The sequence below is a fragment of the Malaya genurostris genome, chromosome 2 (genome assembly GCF_030247185.1).
Source record: "Malaya genurostris strain Urasoe2022 chromosome 2, Malgen_1.1, whole genome shotgun sequence".
Lineage (NCBI taxonomy): Eukaryota > Metazoa > Arthropoda > Insecta > Diptera > Culicidae > Malaya > Malaya genurostris.
Window position 1 is genome coordinate 133,217,306 of NC_080571.1, and position 18,935 is coordinate 133,236,240.

Here is an 18,935-nt window from a genome sequence, read left to right on the forward strand (position 1 = left end):
TCAGTTTGTATTAAGATTACCACAAAATCAGTCTTTATCAAGACTTTTCCAAACTAGGAGTCTAATCGAAGACTAATTTAGCCTAGGTAATTTAATTTCAAATTTCATTCATTTCAAAAATGACTGCGTCTAACCGGAAAGGCAACAAGCCCAAGTCTAAAAATAATTCAACACGGAATAAATCACAATCCGTTTTTCAACATTTTACTAATAACATTCACGATCTTATAGAATCTGAATGTAAAAATAAAAGACAACGGACGGACTTCCCTTCCATTGATTCTATGCCGTCTAACGATATTTACATTTCCTGAATCCGATTGTAGCGACATAGAAGAAAATTCTTTTAAAATTCCCGAAATGGACGCTTGTCGTTCTGGGAAGAAACAACAATCTATACTTCCAGTGAAGGTGATGATTTCCGACTTCAAAGCATTCCGTACTGAGCTTTCTACTTTTCTACCGGGAGTAAAAGTCTCATTTCAAATCCGATATTTGTCCGAGAAACTTCATAAATTTTATTCATATGATATAAAATCAGACAGACCCTTCAGGCTGTATTAAAAGGCTTATCAAATGATCAAAATACTGGTTAAAAATGAACTGAAAGAATTGCATGGTATTGCTCCTTCCCAAGTAATACTTATGGAAAAAGAGCGAATGTTACTTCTAAACCACGCTTTGGAATTTCCCATGAACTTTACCTAATACACGTCAATCGAAGTGATGTCAACTATTTGAAAACTTACAAAAAAGTACGTTTCATTTCCCACATTAAAATTCATTACATAAACCTTATAAACGGCATAATGGTATTGCAAACTTAAAGCAATGTCGTAGTTGCCAAAACTTCGGCCATGGAACCAAAAATTGTGATATGGATATACTGTGTTTGAATTGTGGTAAATCGCATTCGAAAGACGTTTGTCCAATGAATGAAACCACTGATAAATTTTCAAGTTCAAATTGCGATGGAAATCATAAATCCAATTATTGTCCTGTCAGGGAAAAAATTTTAAACGCTCGGTCGCTTAGACAAGTCAAATCAACGACCTTAAATTTACAGAACATGCCTGAAAATCAAAAAAACCGTTACAAATGCCACGTCTAATTCTTCTAAGGCATTTATTTCTTCGAATTTAAAAAAAACCCTTCTTAATCCTCCTAGTGGTGTGATGATGCCTTTCTCTTTCTTCGAAGCAGTCATTTTGACAGTAATTAATTCAGATTGATTCGAGTGGTTCACAAAAGCATGCTGCAGTGTTTATGTCACATATGTTACTCAGTATCGTTTTTCCAATCAAGCGGTTGGCATTTACGTTGCCTATTTATATGAGAAGAGTGATGCTAATCTGAAAAACCTGTTTTAATCTACCTAGTGGTGTAATAATGCCTATCTCATATCAATCATACTATCATATATAATACTGTGGTATTCTTAAAAATAATTTTCTTCGATTCTTAAAAGAATAACCGAAATCGGTTTGTTTGACCGTCTACTGAAAAAAACTATCAATTGGAAAAGATTTGAGGTCGATTTAGAATTTTTTTAAGGTTTTTCCCCAATTTCAGTGAAGGTATAAAATTTTTATTTCACTTTACCCTATATTTCCGGATCCGCATGAAATACAGGAATTACGCATGGGACCACAGGACCCTTCATTTGAACCTTAGTTTGTGAAAATCGGTCGCGCCATCTATGAGAAAAGTTAGAACACATATTTTCTTTTTTTCACATTTTACCCAATAACTCCCGAACCGGAAGTCGGATCCAAATAATATTCAGGAATTTTTTATGGGACTACAAGACCTTTCAGTTGAATTTTAGTTTGTAAAAATCAGTTCAGCCATCTCTGAGAAAAGTTAGTGCACTTATTTTCACAATTTTTTGCAGATTTTACCCCATAATTCCGGAACCGGAAGTCGGATCCAAATAATATTCAGGAATTTTGGATGGGACCACAAGACCTTTCATTTGAATCTAAATTTGTAAAAATCGGTTCAGCAGAGGCGTCTCGTGACAAAATTTACGGGTTGTGCACTGCTTATGTGATGTGGTATCAGATGCAACGGTTCGTTTGAAGTAAAAAGTAAGAATTGAGGAATGGATATTCGCTTGTTTTGAATACAATGAAATAACGATGTTCTATTGGATGGAAATTTTTATTAAACGTATTTCGTATCATCGATACAATAGAGAAATTCGACGCCCTACACCCCGAACAAATCTGTCAATCAATAAAACCGCTTCGACGTTGCAACTGAGACAGCAATTTGTTTTCAACTGCCATAAGCATGAGCGACTCAAGCCTTTCTCTCCCATCGTTGATCTTAGATAGTTCTTCAACCTACGCAAGATTGAGAAGCTTCTTTCAACTGATGCTGTAGTTGAGGGTAACGTCAATATTAGTTTACTGAGTCGAGTGGTCTCCGAAAAAATATCTTCGATATTGCTAGTATTCCCAGAATTTCTGGCACCTTTTCGGCGAACTCTGATTTTGAATAGAACACAAGCAGTTCATTGTTCAACTTTACTTTGTCGAGCTGTGGAAAACGTGCGCAAATTTCGTCCAACAATTCTTTAGGAAACTGTCGTGAATATTGCGAGAACTTAGTACAATCAAGTAGGCTTAGGAAACTTTGCTTATGTAAATCCGCAAACCGTACTTCTAGCTCAACCAGGATACGGTCGATTAATGAACTGTGAAATTTAAGATATTTTGATGCCAGATCGTCGTTACTGCTGACCCCTGCCAATTCTACACATGCTTCCCAAACAATGATGAACTTTTTTTTTCGGCTTTCAGTTTCTTGATATTAGTACAAGTATCACGAACGCTCTTGCCACATTCGATATAATCCAATTCTTTTCGCTGTAGAGTCTGGTACAAAATATCTGTAAATGCAAAAATCGACGCAAAGGTTTTCATAAGAAATATGGTGTCCAAGTCAAGCATAAATCCATGCAATCCTCGTGCAAGTGTTGCCGTGTCACCATCCCATTCAGTCTCACCCAAATAAATTTCGCCCAAACAAGTTGTAATCTCTGTGTAATATGTGTTCACTATATTAATCATCCTTGAACTATAAGCCCATTTTACTTTACACACGTTCGGGATCTTTTGCTGCATGATTTTTTTTAATTCAGAATCTCTCTTCGGGCTTTGCGTGAAAAATGACGCCAACGAAGAAATGGATGAAAAAAATTTCCTTGTACGTGGGTGATCTGTGCAAGCGTGTAATAAAACAAGATTGAGTACGTGTGCTTTGCAGTGAATATAGTCTGCGTTCGGAAATGATCTTTTAACAATTCCTTGCGTCCCTACGGTAGTTCCGGACATCACGCGAGCTCCGTCGAACGTTTGGGCAATTAACTTGAGACGAGATACTTTAAATTTCTCCATTAAATTAATTACTTGTTTGGCAAGAGCTTCAGCGCATTTATTCTTGCTCATGTCATCCAATGACACGAATCTTTCGACGGAGATACCTTTGCGAAATATGAACAATCCAATGATGGACAAACGATAGCTCGACATATACATAACACTTCACATAGTTTTAAAAACGTCGTTTTCTTTGTATTATTCAAATAACTTACCATCCTTCATACAATAGCGTAAAGTTGAAGCCAATTGAGATTTTCTTGAGACGTCAGTGGTTTCGTCGATCATCACAGCGATAAATTCTGCAGAGTCCACTTCCCGCGCAATTTCTTCGATCATGACAGCTCCAACTACTTCCACAAGCTCATTTTGAATAGTTGCTGAAGTTCTCGAGAACACCGCATTATTATTGATGAAATCCGAAAACGAACTGTCTTTTGAAGCAAGCAATCCGCACATGTCCTTGTAATTTCCTCGATTCACAGACGATTCTGTCTCATTGTGCCCTCGAAAACTTAATCCATGTGACCCGAGAAAGCAAATCAATTCGATGAGACTTTTCATCCCATCTCGATTCTTTTTTACCAACATATTATGTTTTTTTCCTAGCGATTTCGTTTGCATGATCAACTACATCCTCAATCCGGATTTTGTCGAACGTTCGGTATGCCATGACATTGTTGATGTGTTCTCTTGTAGCTGAATGGGATTTTACAGTTGTAGAAACATGATTCAGGTCTTCATATCCGGTTTTTATCCATACACCATTATCTGACAGATTATGAAATAACAAACATGGCCAACAAAAAAGTTTCACTAATTTGTGCGAACCACATAGTCACTTTACCTCATAAGCAGTAACATTAAAATTCCGAGTTATTGTTTTCCCTTTTCTAACACAGGTCGATTTCAATGTATCCAGGCTCGGTCGAGGCCCGTCCATTTTCGATATTAAAAGTTTTTCCCCCATTCACCTTCTTGCAAACGGTTTATTCAGAAGTTCGTCAACAATATCCGACTGCGTGAATTTTATCTAAATAGAAAGCGTGCCAAGTGAAGTTGATCCTCAATGAAACAAATCTGAATGTTAAAAAGAGAAAGCGCAAGCTTGTACATACCATTGGAGTCGCATGGCTGCCAATAAAAATTTGCTCACAATCTGTGATGTTTGAATGAAAAAAATCTATGAAAATCTGGGTGAAAAAATGAAAAAACCGTTGGTTTGTCGGAATCTGTAGAAATCTATGATTTTTTCTTATATATGAAAACTCTGTGGTACAGAATCTGTGTGGCTGAATGATTTGAAAAATCTGGGGTTTTACAGAAAAATCTGCAAGTATGGTAACCCTGAAAAGCACAGAAAATTCCCTTAGAGCCAAACGTGAGAGAGCAACAAATCTCAGAGCTTAGCTGAGTAACTCCTTCTCTTCTTGAATCTGTGCAGTAACTCAAGTGCACAGAAAATACACTAACACAGCGACAAGAGATACTTGAAATTTTTAGTTGGATGTATACGAGATGTGTGTACATATACGAAATTTTGGTGCACAAGCCAATGTGATCGGGTTCAGAGCGCCACGCATTGGCTACGGCAATACAATATAAAAAAGATCGTTCGGCTGTCATTGACCAGCAAGCGCAAGAAGCTTAGGGTGAGTTTGTGGTCCATATTGTGGTGTGGAAAACAACGCTCATTACTTCATATTCGGTACCATCCGACCTGCTTTTATCAGACAAATAGGAATCTATAAAATAATTAAATGCGGATTGGGATCCAGTTAATTTCTTCAATCTGACAGGTTGTGCAGTGCACGAGGTGCACATGAGGACGAGACGCCACTGCGGTTCAGCCATCTCCGAGAAAAGTTAGTGCAAAAAAAAAACGTTACATACACACATACACACACAGACATTTTGCGTGCTCGACGAACTGAGTCGAATGGTATATGACACTCGGCCTCCGGGCCTCGGTTCAAAGCTTTTCACAGTGATTGCATAACCTTTCTATATGAGAAAGGCAAAACCCTTCTTAGTCCTCTTAGTGGAATTCAATTCTTTAGATCTTGAAAAATCCCCAAAGGGGGGGGGGGGGGTGTGGTTACATGAAATTATTCCAGGCTTAGAATTGCATGAAACGTCGAGATTTAGTGTCATCTCGAAAAAAAAATTTAAATCGACGTTTTGGGTCCCAGGTTCATCGATTTGACAGGTTTACTGGAATGGGTGGTGTAGTTGCCATTTTTGTCCAACGGTAAATTAAACATCGAATTTTACCTTCTTTCAATACTAAAGTTTTTGAAAGCTTGGTAATCGAAGTTGAAACCGTTCATGCAATTTATTTCATTGCTGGAGCATATTTGCCATTATGCACCGGCGAACAATTACATTTCTTTATTTTGCGATTTGCAAAAACTCACAAGATATCGACCGAAATTTTTCGTAATAGGGGACTTAAATGCAAAGCATGTCCAGTGGAATTGTAAGCAAAATAACAGTAATGGTAAAATACTTAATAATCAACCCTCAGCTGGTTACTTCACAGTTCTTCATCCCAGTAATCCGACTTGCATCTCTTGCATGAAAAACCCGTCTACAATTGATCTGGTTCTAACAGATCAAAGTCACATTTGTAGTGAACCGATTACACATGCTGACTTCGACTTAGATCATCTTCCTGTAACATTCAGGATTTCCAACGAAGCTATAATTATTCCAATTAGTTCTATATTCAACTATCATAGAGCTAATTGGTTGGATTACAGATCTCACATTGAAAATCATGTGGATCATGAAACTCTTTTAGAAAATTCTGCGGACATCGACACAGCAGTAGATAATTTGAATCATTACATTATTGAAGCTAGAAATCCTTCAGTTCTCAAAGCTCAAACTAAATTAAATTCTCCTATCATCGATGACAATCTTCAACTGCTCATTCGGTTGAAGAATGTTCGTCGACGACAATATCAACGTTCTCGAGATCCTGCTATGAAAAACATAGTTAAGGATTTACAAATAGAAATTAAACATAGATTTACTCTTTTGCGAAATAAAAAATGTTGCTAAAGAAGTTGAACAAATTAAACCATATTCTTAACCTTTCTGGAAATTTTCTAAGGTTCTTAAGAAACCTCAGAAACCTATTCCGGCTCTCAAGGAAGGAAATCAAATACTTCTTACAAATGGCGAAAAAGCTCAATCATTAGGAAACTTAGAAACATGAAGGCTCCTGATAATGATGGAGTTTTTAATATTCTTATTAAAAATCTTCCCGATGTTGCCTTGAGACTCTTGGTTAAAATTTTCAACAAGTGTTTTTCTTTAGCTTACTTCCTAAGAAGATGGAAAACCGCTAAAGTAATTCCTATCCTCAAACCTGATAGAAACCCAGCAGAAATATCAAGTTATCGACCAATTAGTTAACGTTCTTCTATCAGTAAACTTTTTGAAAAAATTATCTTGTTCAGAATGATGTCTCATATAAATGAGAATTCAATTTATTTTACCAGATTAGTTTGGAAACCGTCATGAACATTCAACTACTCATCAACTTGTCAGAGTAACGAACATGATAAAAGCAAATAAATCTGAAAATGGATAACCATCCACTGGAGTTGCTCTTCTAGACATAGAAAAAGTATTCGACAGTGTTTGGCACAAAGGTTTAATACACGGGGACAAAACCGATCTCTTAAATAAGAAAAATTACTCATGAATTCATGAAAATACTATATTTTCATGCTATGAAAATACACCATGAAAAATATTCTTCAAATCATGAAAATTAATGTTCGTAACGCTACCTGAGCGTTACTTTTTCCTTTGACCAAAATCATGATTCACCACAACTTATATCATGAGTAAAACTTATGAATGTTGAATTTTTTTTCCTGATTTCGAATTTTTGTTGTCATGGTTCTAGGATTATCCGTGGCTTATCGAAAAATCTTTTTCGATCAATTACTCAGATTTGGTCTGTTGAAAATGGCATTTTATTCAAATTTAGAACAGCAAAAACATATTTAAAATATAAATGATAACATTAAAAACTTATGGTTCGTCGATCGCTTGAAGTAAATCGCGGGTACTTTTTGACATTTCAATAATAGATGCAGTAATTTTGAAAAGATATGTTTGGATAAACATCCATAACGGTTTACAATTTGGCATGTACTGTAAATTTAATATATATGTGATATTTACGCATAAGGATATTGCATGTAGTATATTTTTGGCAGCATATTCTGCCCCTCCAAATATTACAAAAATGGCTGTCCTTGCTGCACCTACAGCAACGATTTGTGGTTGCAAGTTTTGCGTGCCAAATTTACTGCGAAGGAACTCCAATCGTTGCTCGATTCTACGCTCGATGTCACCTGCGGTCTACGAACAAAAGTAAAAAAATGGTAAAATAATTATGCAAACTTGTAGTTACTAAAATTGTATGAGAATCATGATTTTTTCCTCTATTGTTCTATAAATTATCATGAGGCCAATAAACAATACACAAACACGAAGAATTTCGATCTAAGAGCATCACAATTGACAATCTACAATAAGAATAATTAGAAAAAATCATTGAAGTATTTTTCGTTTTAAATATACAACAATTAACAATGTCTTAGAAAAATCTGATTTTTTTTATTAAAACTGTATTCAAAAGGTAGCTTATTTATTTAGTTTCGCAAGCGAATTGCTTTCCTACCATCTGGTAAATTATGAAGACGCGATGGAGCATATATCATGCTTTCTATATTGAATGAGTTAATAGCAAAGTATTGCGGATTTATTATGTACGCATCGCTGTGGTCATCGAACTCATAGCTGGTGTAGGTATGGCAAACAAATACTATCAAATCGTTGTTTTTAATAAGATAGCGTACTTCATTAAAAGAATAGTTTTCATCCTTAGAAATCAGAACAGATCCACATCTTAATTTCGTTTTTCCAAGCATTACATAGCTGAGAACTTCGACAATTGAACTAGAATCATGAGATATCAATTCATGAGGAATACCTATGCAGTCCAGTTTAATATACAGTTTGGTTCCTTCTTCCAGTTGCTGCAATCCAAAATTATGCTTATTTGTGAGCAAGTTATATGCTAACTTAAATCCATCCTTAATCGCTAGAGTTAAAGCAATATTTTTTCGTGATGCTGTGGTAGTTGCTATCTTTTTGAAATATTTGTGCTTCATTTCAGGAACAAACGTGGATGTAAACCGTGTCGGACCCGTCCATTCTATTGCAAGAGGATAATGCGTCAGAAAATGTGCTTTGGGTTTTAGATGTTTATGAAATAACTTTTGATAATGATCTAAAGTACACTTAATTAAGTATTTTAGATCCTTGATTTCTTCTGGTGAAAAACATGGTTTCATTATAAATGAACCAATTTTAGTTACATTTATCAGTAAAATCCATTCATCTTCACCTGGCACTAGGTCTCCTATCATTAATGAAATATTATCCACAAAGCATTTCATCTGTCCTGCAGACATTTTGAATTTAGAGGACTCTAAGTGCTCCTGCTTTATTTCTGGAGGAATACTTTTACTCTCATTAATATCATAATCGTACATTTTGATTCGTTGATTTAGTATGTATAATGAAAAATATCCTTTTGAAATAAAATGTACGATGCAGCTGGCAAAAGCATCGTGAGCAAATCCTTCATAAAAATCGTGCATACAATCAACTATTTTTAGTTCAGTAATATGAAAGTTTGGAATTTGAATGAACACGGATTGTTTTCGGATTCCTGTTTCTGAAAAGCTGCATTTCTCAAGTGCTTCGTTGTAAGATTCTTCGCTTCGATATAGTGCAGGTTCGTCCTCTGTTCATTTTCTAATACTTTCACGTTCCATCGAACAAATCCGGCATGGATGTTTTGCATTGAATGCAGCGCTGCCAACTATACCGATTTCTCGGTATTTATACCGATATTTTGATTTGATACAGGAATACAAATATGCTCTCTCAAAATACCGATATTTCAATTTTCATACAGATAAATACCGATTTTCAGTTTTTGTGTTGGATTCCATAGGGGTAAACCAGGTCAAGCGACCTTTTTTTTGGTCGCAAAATCAGTTTCCGCACTAAATCGATGTTTGATTTTTCGAGAAAGATATTGTACAGATAGATTTTTCCGCCAAATACAGATTTTTGGAAAAAACAGTTGACAGCGCTGATTGAATGATCTGGTGTAGTCCAAAATACTGTTTAATCCAGGATTGTCACCTCGTAAACCTCCGAATAAAAAAAATATACTAACATATTCCTGCTTTATACGTATTTTCAGGGGAGTTTCTTCTAGATGAGTGATTTCTTGTATTAAAGTATGCAAAACTTCTTCATTTGAATGGGACTTATCGACTACTGAATACACGAACTGAATCAGAAACATGTTCTCGGTTTTCCCATGAATGTGTCTTGGTAAACTGGGAAAATTCAGATAAAATCCAACAAGCGCTTGTTTACCAGCTTTAGAACCTAACGGATTGTTAATTTCGAACGAGTCTGCGAAAATGAAATAGGGTATACAAATTTCATCACGTCTGCTTTCCATTTTCTCTTCCAAAATTTGCCCTGTACAAAGTTATTGCTTTGACTATTTTCAGAATGAACGAGTTTCCGATAGCTTTGCAATAATATTTCAATATTCATTTCAATTGCAAAGAAATTAGTGAAAAAATTTTCTAACCCAATGTACACATTCGAATATGTTTTTTCTTCCAGTGCAATGCCATTTTCATTTTCCGTGGTGTTCAGTTCAGTGCTTGCAGGATCCAACATTGGCATTTTAAAATTACAGCGTTCCTTCAATACTTTGATGAATTTATGTTCGGTATCCATCATATCAAATGTATGAGTTACCTTCATTACATGATTCAAAACAGTAGTTCTATTTATTGCGGGTATAGATAACTTGATTTCTTCACAGACAATCGACATTAGCGGCTTCAAAAGCATTGATTTCAATAAAGAAAGAATTTCGAACACCATAGCACGATTGTAATTGGGTAAACTATGCAAATATGCAGTGAATGCGATTCCTGTAGACTGTATTGAAGCGAGTAAACTGTCATTAACATGTCTTTTCAGATCTTCCCAAAAACCGTCGTGCTGAACATGGTTATTCTCAATAAAAGTTTCATTGCCACGTGTTGATTGGTTAACCGAATCAGATTGGTCTAAATTATTGCTGGAGGCACATATAGTTCTGTAGATTGAAATGAATGTAAAAATACATTTGTGAATATATACATATGTGAATATATACATATGTGAATATACTTACTCAGTATGCGTCACCGAAGAATTATTTATTTGTGTGACCGGTACTTTCTTAAATCGCCAATTCACTGGTGGCTTAGGTTGAGGATGTACTCTTTTTAAATGACGCACAAAACATATACTGTTTGTATATTCTCTGCCACAATTTTTCTGAACACACTTAAAATGGCTGTGTTGATTCAAATTGTGAGATCTCACATTGGATAAATGCTTCATTAACAATTGAACTCCTGGATATCTTCGATTACATATAAAACATTGTAGTCCGGTATCACTCATTTTCATTTAATACAATCTATAAAAAAAGGAAAGTTTGTGTACTGTTCACATTCCAATGAAGAATATATTAAAAGACTTTTTTTTATTAAAAAATGAATAAAAAATGTTTTGCATTTTCTGTGTGTGAAATTTTAGTTTCTCGGATTATTCGTACCGAGAAAAACTACAGTGTACACTCCAAAAAATATATTCCGAAATTCAAATATGTTTTTTTCCGATCCACTTGATGATAACAGGGAATAAAAACTTAAATATGAAATTATCGATAATTCTATTTTAATTCTTACTTACATCTATGTCGAAAACTTTTAAAGTCGTGGAAAATGTTCAAAGCCTTTTCAGTATTCCATTAGATACTCGAAATCATCATATAACGAAGAAACATGAGATACCTAGTAAACGCAGAACGAATCTTTTTGAGATTTCACTGGAAAAATCGTAACGTTATAATCTATCGTCATGCATACTAATCAAATAAAGTACTTACGTTTTAGCCAATGCTTAAAATGAATAACGATTACTGCTTATAAAGCACAAATGTCACCAAATCACCGTTCACAAAAAAAAAAATTGAAAAATTTCAACCTAATGTTTATCTTACATGTTCTACACCGCAAAAAAGATATAATTTTCTCGAAGTATTTTGCACAGTCAAAGTAGAACTAAGTAATCTTGTATTAATGAATACCCGGTTTACTTGAATTACAAACCCCTATTGTTTGCTGGTAATGCCAGTAGTTCTAATATTTCTAAACTACGTTCAAAATAGTCCTAACCTAAGTCATTGTACTCGAAAATTGTTTATATATATATATATATATATATATATATATATATATATATATATATATATATATATATATATATATATATATATATATATATATATATATATATATATATATATATATATATATATATATATATATATATATATATATATATATACCGAACAGACTTTTAGGGATTGTTTATCTGTTCCTCCAATTATTCAAGTGTATACTTTATAGTGAAGTATAAATTTGGCTTGGTATGCGAAGTTATAAATGTTTTCCATGTAATAATGGCAATATTTAATCAATTAAAGTACTCATTTGAGGATATTATAACACTTGTTTCTGATTAGACAGGGTATTAATTTAATGGCTAAACATTCCCTCATACAAAATTGTTAAAGCCTACATACGTCAAGAATTGGGTAGTTTATTACTCAATTTTAGGTATAGGGAAAAACGGGAGTAAAAAAAATGGCCAAAAATATTATTCAAAACATTTATTAAATTATAGCTCTTACTGTGTACTTTAGTAAGTTTCGTACAGTCAGAGCATATGTTTTTAAATTGAAGTATTTTTTTGTCTCAGTGTGTTGAAGGTTCAAACTTTTGAACTAAAGCTGCCAGATGATTTTATTGAAAATTTGTTTCTCTCTGTATCACGCGTGATTTTCGGAAAACGACTACCTAATAAGTCGCCTGTCAACATTAACCTTGAACAGGACTTGCTCGTTAATTAATATTAATATGACTATGAATTATGACCAGACGAAAAAAGCGTAACTAGTCATCGGATTTAATAGTTATTCAACAAAAATATATATAACATTTTATACGTAGTACTAATATTGCACTAGATCTTCATTTTATTTTGGAATGCCGGCACAAGAAGAATACCTTTGACACAATCGCAATTGATTATACCGTGCACAACTGCAAAAATATGTTCACTCACCCATAACTATAATTATTATTCTCAAGCTTTTAACAATCTACTAAAAACGATTTATTTTCACTTCTAAAAAAAATTGGTTAGTTTAGAAAAAAGATTCTACTATATTTGTAATATCTTATTTATTCAGCTCTTAAACAATAACCAGGCTTTGGTTAGCGCACATTGTTTGGTTTATATTTATGTTGATCCGAAGAGCATCACCGACGACACGACCAGGCACTCCGAAGAAAAATCTGAACAAAAAGTGTTCGTGAATGATTTACCGCCAGTTACCATAAATATAGCAACCCCTCGATAATCATAAAAATAAACTTCTTGAGCAACACTGTTTTAGTTGCTATGAACTAGTTACCAAGGAGCGCTATAATAAATAAACAAATCATTTGAGAAAGTTGTGAAACTTTTATATAAATTCAAATTTTGTTTCAACGTTCTTTTTAGATTTGCGCCGACCACAATAGTACAATAACCAAATCTGGTACTAGAAGTAGTGTTGCGACAGAAATGCGTCATCCACAGCTACCCGTTAGCTCTATCTTCAGTGTAGTCATCTAACTCATCCATGATGATGGTCTTTCTTTTTAGAAATAACCAGTCGAGTTTCCGAAACACATCACTTTTGCTTAACATACTGTCAACCAACCCGGAAGTTAGTACCAGTCTTCACGAAATGAAAATGAGACTTCATTGTTAAATTGTATCCGACACTCTTTACATTCGACTACTTCAACAAGTTCCAGCAGCCTTACGGTAGACCGTCGTTACAGTCTGTTTTCTGCTTGAGACACAAATAATTAAATAATTTGAAGGAGATCTGTTTGTACTGGAGGCTTTCGATGTGCACTTCAAAACCTATAATTTCGATCAGATCTAATATACTGAGAAATTTGATTCCCGTGCTGTTCAAGTGCCTTTCATATTCATCAAAGTATACACGCACTTTGCGAAGACCTCAAATCACTGAGAGTAGAAGTAGAGTAGTTTCCAAAATATTGTTTCACAACATGTATGCTGATTAGCAACGAGGGTTGAACGATTTGGAACAAGGGGCGAATTGAAATGGTTTTACTTTAGAAAGTCATTAGAAAATAACAAAAATGTTTTCAATACCAAATTCTGATTATAGGACTGATAAAAAGTTTCGCAATGACGGATTGAATGACTGCAAAACTTAACGCCATTTAAAAACTCATTTACATAGCAGATAGTCATAATAGATCTAAGTATGGTTACGTTGAACTATTTAACAAACATCCATGAATATTGAATTGTCTGGAAGTCATTTTTAATATGTTCGAGCACCAGCAAGCCTTAACGAAGACCTCTATCCGATTAAACTAAATAATAATTCCACTCGAGACAGTTTGTTTTGTTAACATTTCCCAATTCTCCAATATGCAGTAACCAAGGTTATGGTAACTGTTATTTAAAATCAATAATCTATCAACTTGTGTTGCCAGTTTCAATAGTTTTTCAGGCATTTTCGTTTTGACATTACCAGTTACTGGGGGGTAGTTAAATTTGCGATACAGTTTCGATAGACGAGTGGCAGGTTGTGTCGTCGGCATCACTGTACTCAAAACTTATAGTTTAAAACAAACTTGCAAATGTGGCAGCTCTGCCTTGGTCATAATTCTCGGTTGATTTTCCAATATGTTTCTCTTTAATCACTCACTTTCGATTATTGTGATGTGATTAAAAAAATTTTCTTTGATATCACTATTCTGTTTGAAAGTCGAAAGTTTCGGGTATCATTTCATGCAAAGAGTTGAGTGATAAACGTGGAAACCGCTTGGTAATAAATAGAAGAGAAAGTAAACAAAGAGAAACTGTCACTTGCTTATACGCCCTTTTGAAAAATCAACCGAGAATTATTATTCGGTAGAATGACATTGGTATCAGAAATGCCAGGTTATTTTTTCAAATATCTGTATGTGTCTCAAAAATGCATCTGTTTCACATCTGTATCGTGCTCAGATCTTTTAATGTGCAAAAACCAATTGTGATCGGATCGTTAATGAAGTCCCTGTACAACCGTACATCAACATTATTTCAATCCAGCCCAAAAATCAAAAATCGGTATTAATCTGTATGGAAAATGAACATCGTCATTTTAAGAAGACATCTACATCACTAACATTGCACCACACTGAAATGAAAATCTTATTTATATTCATTAAATTTGTCATATGAATCATATGCAGAATATAATTCATAGAAATTATATGGAAACTTATAATCTTTATTTAATGTGTACGTCAAATCTAAATGGACGTTATCATAATGAAAGTTATAAAAATATCCCATATAATTTATATGGAAATCCGATGGAAGTCGTGAATCGTACTGCTTGAAGCTGAAGAAATAGTTGTGTCTCCGATATTCATCAACTGCTCCAGACCATTTTTTTTCAGGAAGTTCCGCATCTCAATGTAATTTTAAATCGCTGACAAGACAGCTCATCCAACTTCGTTCAAGGATATCCGTTAACGGACCATGAAATATATATCCGGTACATTTCATTACTCTATCTGTCTAGTAAGATTCATTTTTATTTTCAGTCTCAGGATCTCACTTCTCTTTCGCAAATATCATGAGGTGCTCCCTTACCGAACGGAATACTAGTAAAGCTTGAATCCTCAAAGAAAAGTAGTAGTTGGCGATTATCTGCTATTCGTATGAGCTCCATTGAAAGTTATATATATATATATATATATATATATATATATATATATATATATATATATATATATATATATATATATATATATATATATATATATATATATATATATATATATATATATATATATATATATATATATATATATATAAATTTTATAAAACTAGTCATATGGTATATATGAACCTATCTAAATAAAATGGAAGTGAATATAATATGCGCTTCATAAATTGTTCCAATGTATGTTGTGCGGATATCTAATAATGGTTATAAGACGCGCCAAATAATTTGACTCAGACTGGAAATTTCATTCGTTATATGGAAATCCTGTAAAAATAACGTTAAGAATAGTTTTATGTTTCATAAGATTATCTCATATATTTGACATGATGTTGAACACATCTTGTAACTATTATTGGAAATGCTAATAGTGCAAAATCATTAGAATATCATATAATGTGGAAAAGAAAATTCAGCTCAGTGCACATTAATCTTCAGACTCTGAGTGAAGAAATGTTGACAGAATACATAATACAGGAAAACATTAATAACTTTTCAGTTCTGGTACATTACGTTACTTCCAATTAAGTTCAATTCTTACATTATCTTGAATTGTGCACAGTAACCGATTTCAAAGAGTATCATCGCTTTAATCGTGAAATAATCCTAACAGCGTTTGTGTACTTGCATCGTAATGCAACAATTAGATGCTAAGGCTACGTAACACAATGTAATTGCAAATGTGGTTTTAGTAGAGATGTACTGCATATCGACCTACGAGTGAAGAACGCGAATAAAGAATTTGGCTAGAATGATTTTCGGATTTGAATTTAACGCCACATAACATAGATTACGCCTTCTACATCATACACTGGACATAGAATAAAAAGAACCTTAGTGACACTAATTGCGATACAGGGACTCAAAATATGTATTAATCACGATAATTAGTGACTAATTTAAGAAATATTCTTGAGAAGTTTTGCGAATCGGATTACAAACATGATGTAACTTACCTCAACTTCTAATATAAAGCTGTCTTGAGTTTCTTTGATTGATGGTTTCCAGTTACCTTTCACACGGTAATTCGTATGTATTACAATAGGCAACAGCATGCAAAGAAAATAGTCTTTTTTGTTTCCGTCGAGCGTATTTTTATAAGATTCATACAATGGCAATTGTGCTTTATCCTTACATACAGCAGAATGAATCATCTTTTGCAATTTCTGGTGCAATAACGGAAAACGGGCGCAAAAATTAGCGTTAGCTTCGGGGTACATTTGATCAAAATCATGCTGTATCTGTAGAACGCACAGTGGTAAACAGTTTTTAATTCAAAGTAGAGATTACATACCAGAAAAGCGGCCTTTGGGTCCTTGAATATGGGGTATAGTAGAAAGAGCTCTGTAAGATCCTTTGCTTTCTCTATATCACTCTTACGCAAATCGTAACAAGCGTTCCATTTTTGTCGTAGCAGTTCAATTGGCGATCTTCCATACATAAGCCAATTTCTGGAACTGAATTGCTCTTCGTCTGAAAAATAAAACGCTTTTAGTTGCTTTTACAGCACATGTAACATTAATCTCGATATTTACACTAACTAGTCTAATCAAACAGAATGTATTATACATAATATTTTTTTCGTCGATATAAAATTAACTTTAGTGATATTTATTCCGATCAAACCCATGTCCCATACGTATATCATGCTCTAAAGGACAGTTTTTGAGAAATTGCTCAGACATTTTTCCCAAAATGTGTATATATCTAGCACATTTTGCAACAGTTAAAATTAAATAAATTGGTTCACCTATGACAACCGTTGGATGTTGCTCTGTGTCGGTCTTCCTCTGTTTTGTTTTTTTTTTTTCAAACCTAAAAATTGCAATGCGATTGCTTTTCGTTTTAGCAGTTTTCCTGTTGGACCAACTCTTGCTCCCTCTGCTGTCGTATGTCCGCATTTGTAATATACATTCTGAAATATCAAGTGTTTAATATCTAAATTCAAATAATTACCTGTGAGAAGATTTTTTTAACTAACTGATTTTTTTTTGGAAATACTGTTTTTATTTTTTGACTCAGAAACTCGTGGAACCTAGCGTTGAGCTCAATGCCCTCTACGGTTGCATCCATTAGTATCATCTTCACCAAATCGTTTCTTGAAGAATTTGTCAGTGTCTGATGTTCATCGTAATATTTTATGATGGCTTTCCCATCTGATCGACTATTCAAATACTCGGAGAAATCTTTGAACTGAAATGCAAGTGTAATATTTATTTATTTCATTTTTATATAAACGTACCTTTTTTGAAGTGACATTTTGAAAATCTTCAAACAAAATTGGTTTAACAGAACTCTCAAGTTCCGGTGGTTCTGAATCTTCTTCATCATCTAGTCCATTAAACAGAGTTTTCTTAAAGTTGAAATTTTCGAAATTTTACTTTAAACTACACATTTGAATTTTAGTTTCTTACCAAATTTTTGAGCAGCTTCCGAAACAAAATTATGTCACGAGCTACTCTGAGAACAGTTTTATATCATCCTCTTGGAGCTCGCTAAATTCTTCGGAAGTTGTTATGCCATGATCCATAAGTATATTGATGTAATCATAAAGACCAGCACGCAAAAGCACTGTTCCGAAGTCAAGTTCAAAAATTTCAGGGTCCGATTGTGGATTGTACTCTTGGCTTATTTGACTTGCCACTAACGGTAGTGTCAGTCCATTAAAATTTAGATATTCGATGTGGGTTTCGTTTTCCATTATAAAAGAATTTAAAAAAAACTTATCTTTTGCTATTAAAAATGGCTTTTCAAAAAAAATTCCAGTGCTCTAAGTAAAAGTTGATACGCAGGGATGCCAATTTTTGAACTCATTATTGACAGTGAGAGTTGGGCCTTTTTTAATCTTGATGTTGGCTTATTTCATAAAGAAAATTCGGTTGAAGACATCACAATTAAAATAAAATATTACTTTCGCAACACGGAGATCTACATTAGCTTAACATGAGTGGTTGTGTAGATACATAAATTGTTTGGCAATTTTATTTATGAATAATATATAAATGTAGATTTAGCAAGTGATGTGCGTGTTTTTTGTTGAAACTAGTAGAACAGTATTTTTTTGTTGACATTACCATATATAAAATTGTTTTTTAATTCTTCGACAACTATAGATTAACCAACATGCAAGGTAAACTACAACCGACCGGTGTTTAAATAGTTTGCGAGCGCTAGGTTGAAGATGATGAATTACGAATAAATAATTCTCAACAAATAATTGTGATATGCTGAAAAGTTTCACTCTAATCAATTTGAACACTCAAACATTACAAGATTTGACAGGTACGTGTAACGCTTGTGATGGCCATGATTTTTTCACTCGAATACGATTTTTAATTTTCATGAATATCAACTTTTCATTCATGATATCAGAAGAATGATCATGATATCATAAGGTAGTATTTTATTTTCAATCATGATTTCTTATTCATGACCACGGGAACGATTTTGTTTCCGTGTAGCAAAAATGTCTGATTTCCAGTTTCCTATTTATTTGATCA

General features: G+C 33.7%; 1 protein-coding gene across 4 annotated transcripts in view; it reads left to right on the forward strand.

The window, feature by feature from the left end:
* Positions 1-18,935, forward strand: part of LOC131431914 (ras-related protein Rab-35) — a 206,687-nt gene that overhangs the window by 28,826 nt on the left and 158,926 nt on the right. The window lies entirely within an intron of this gene.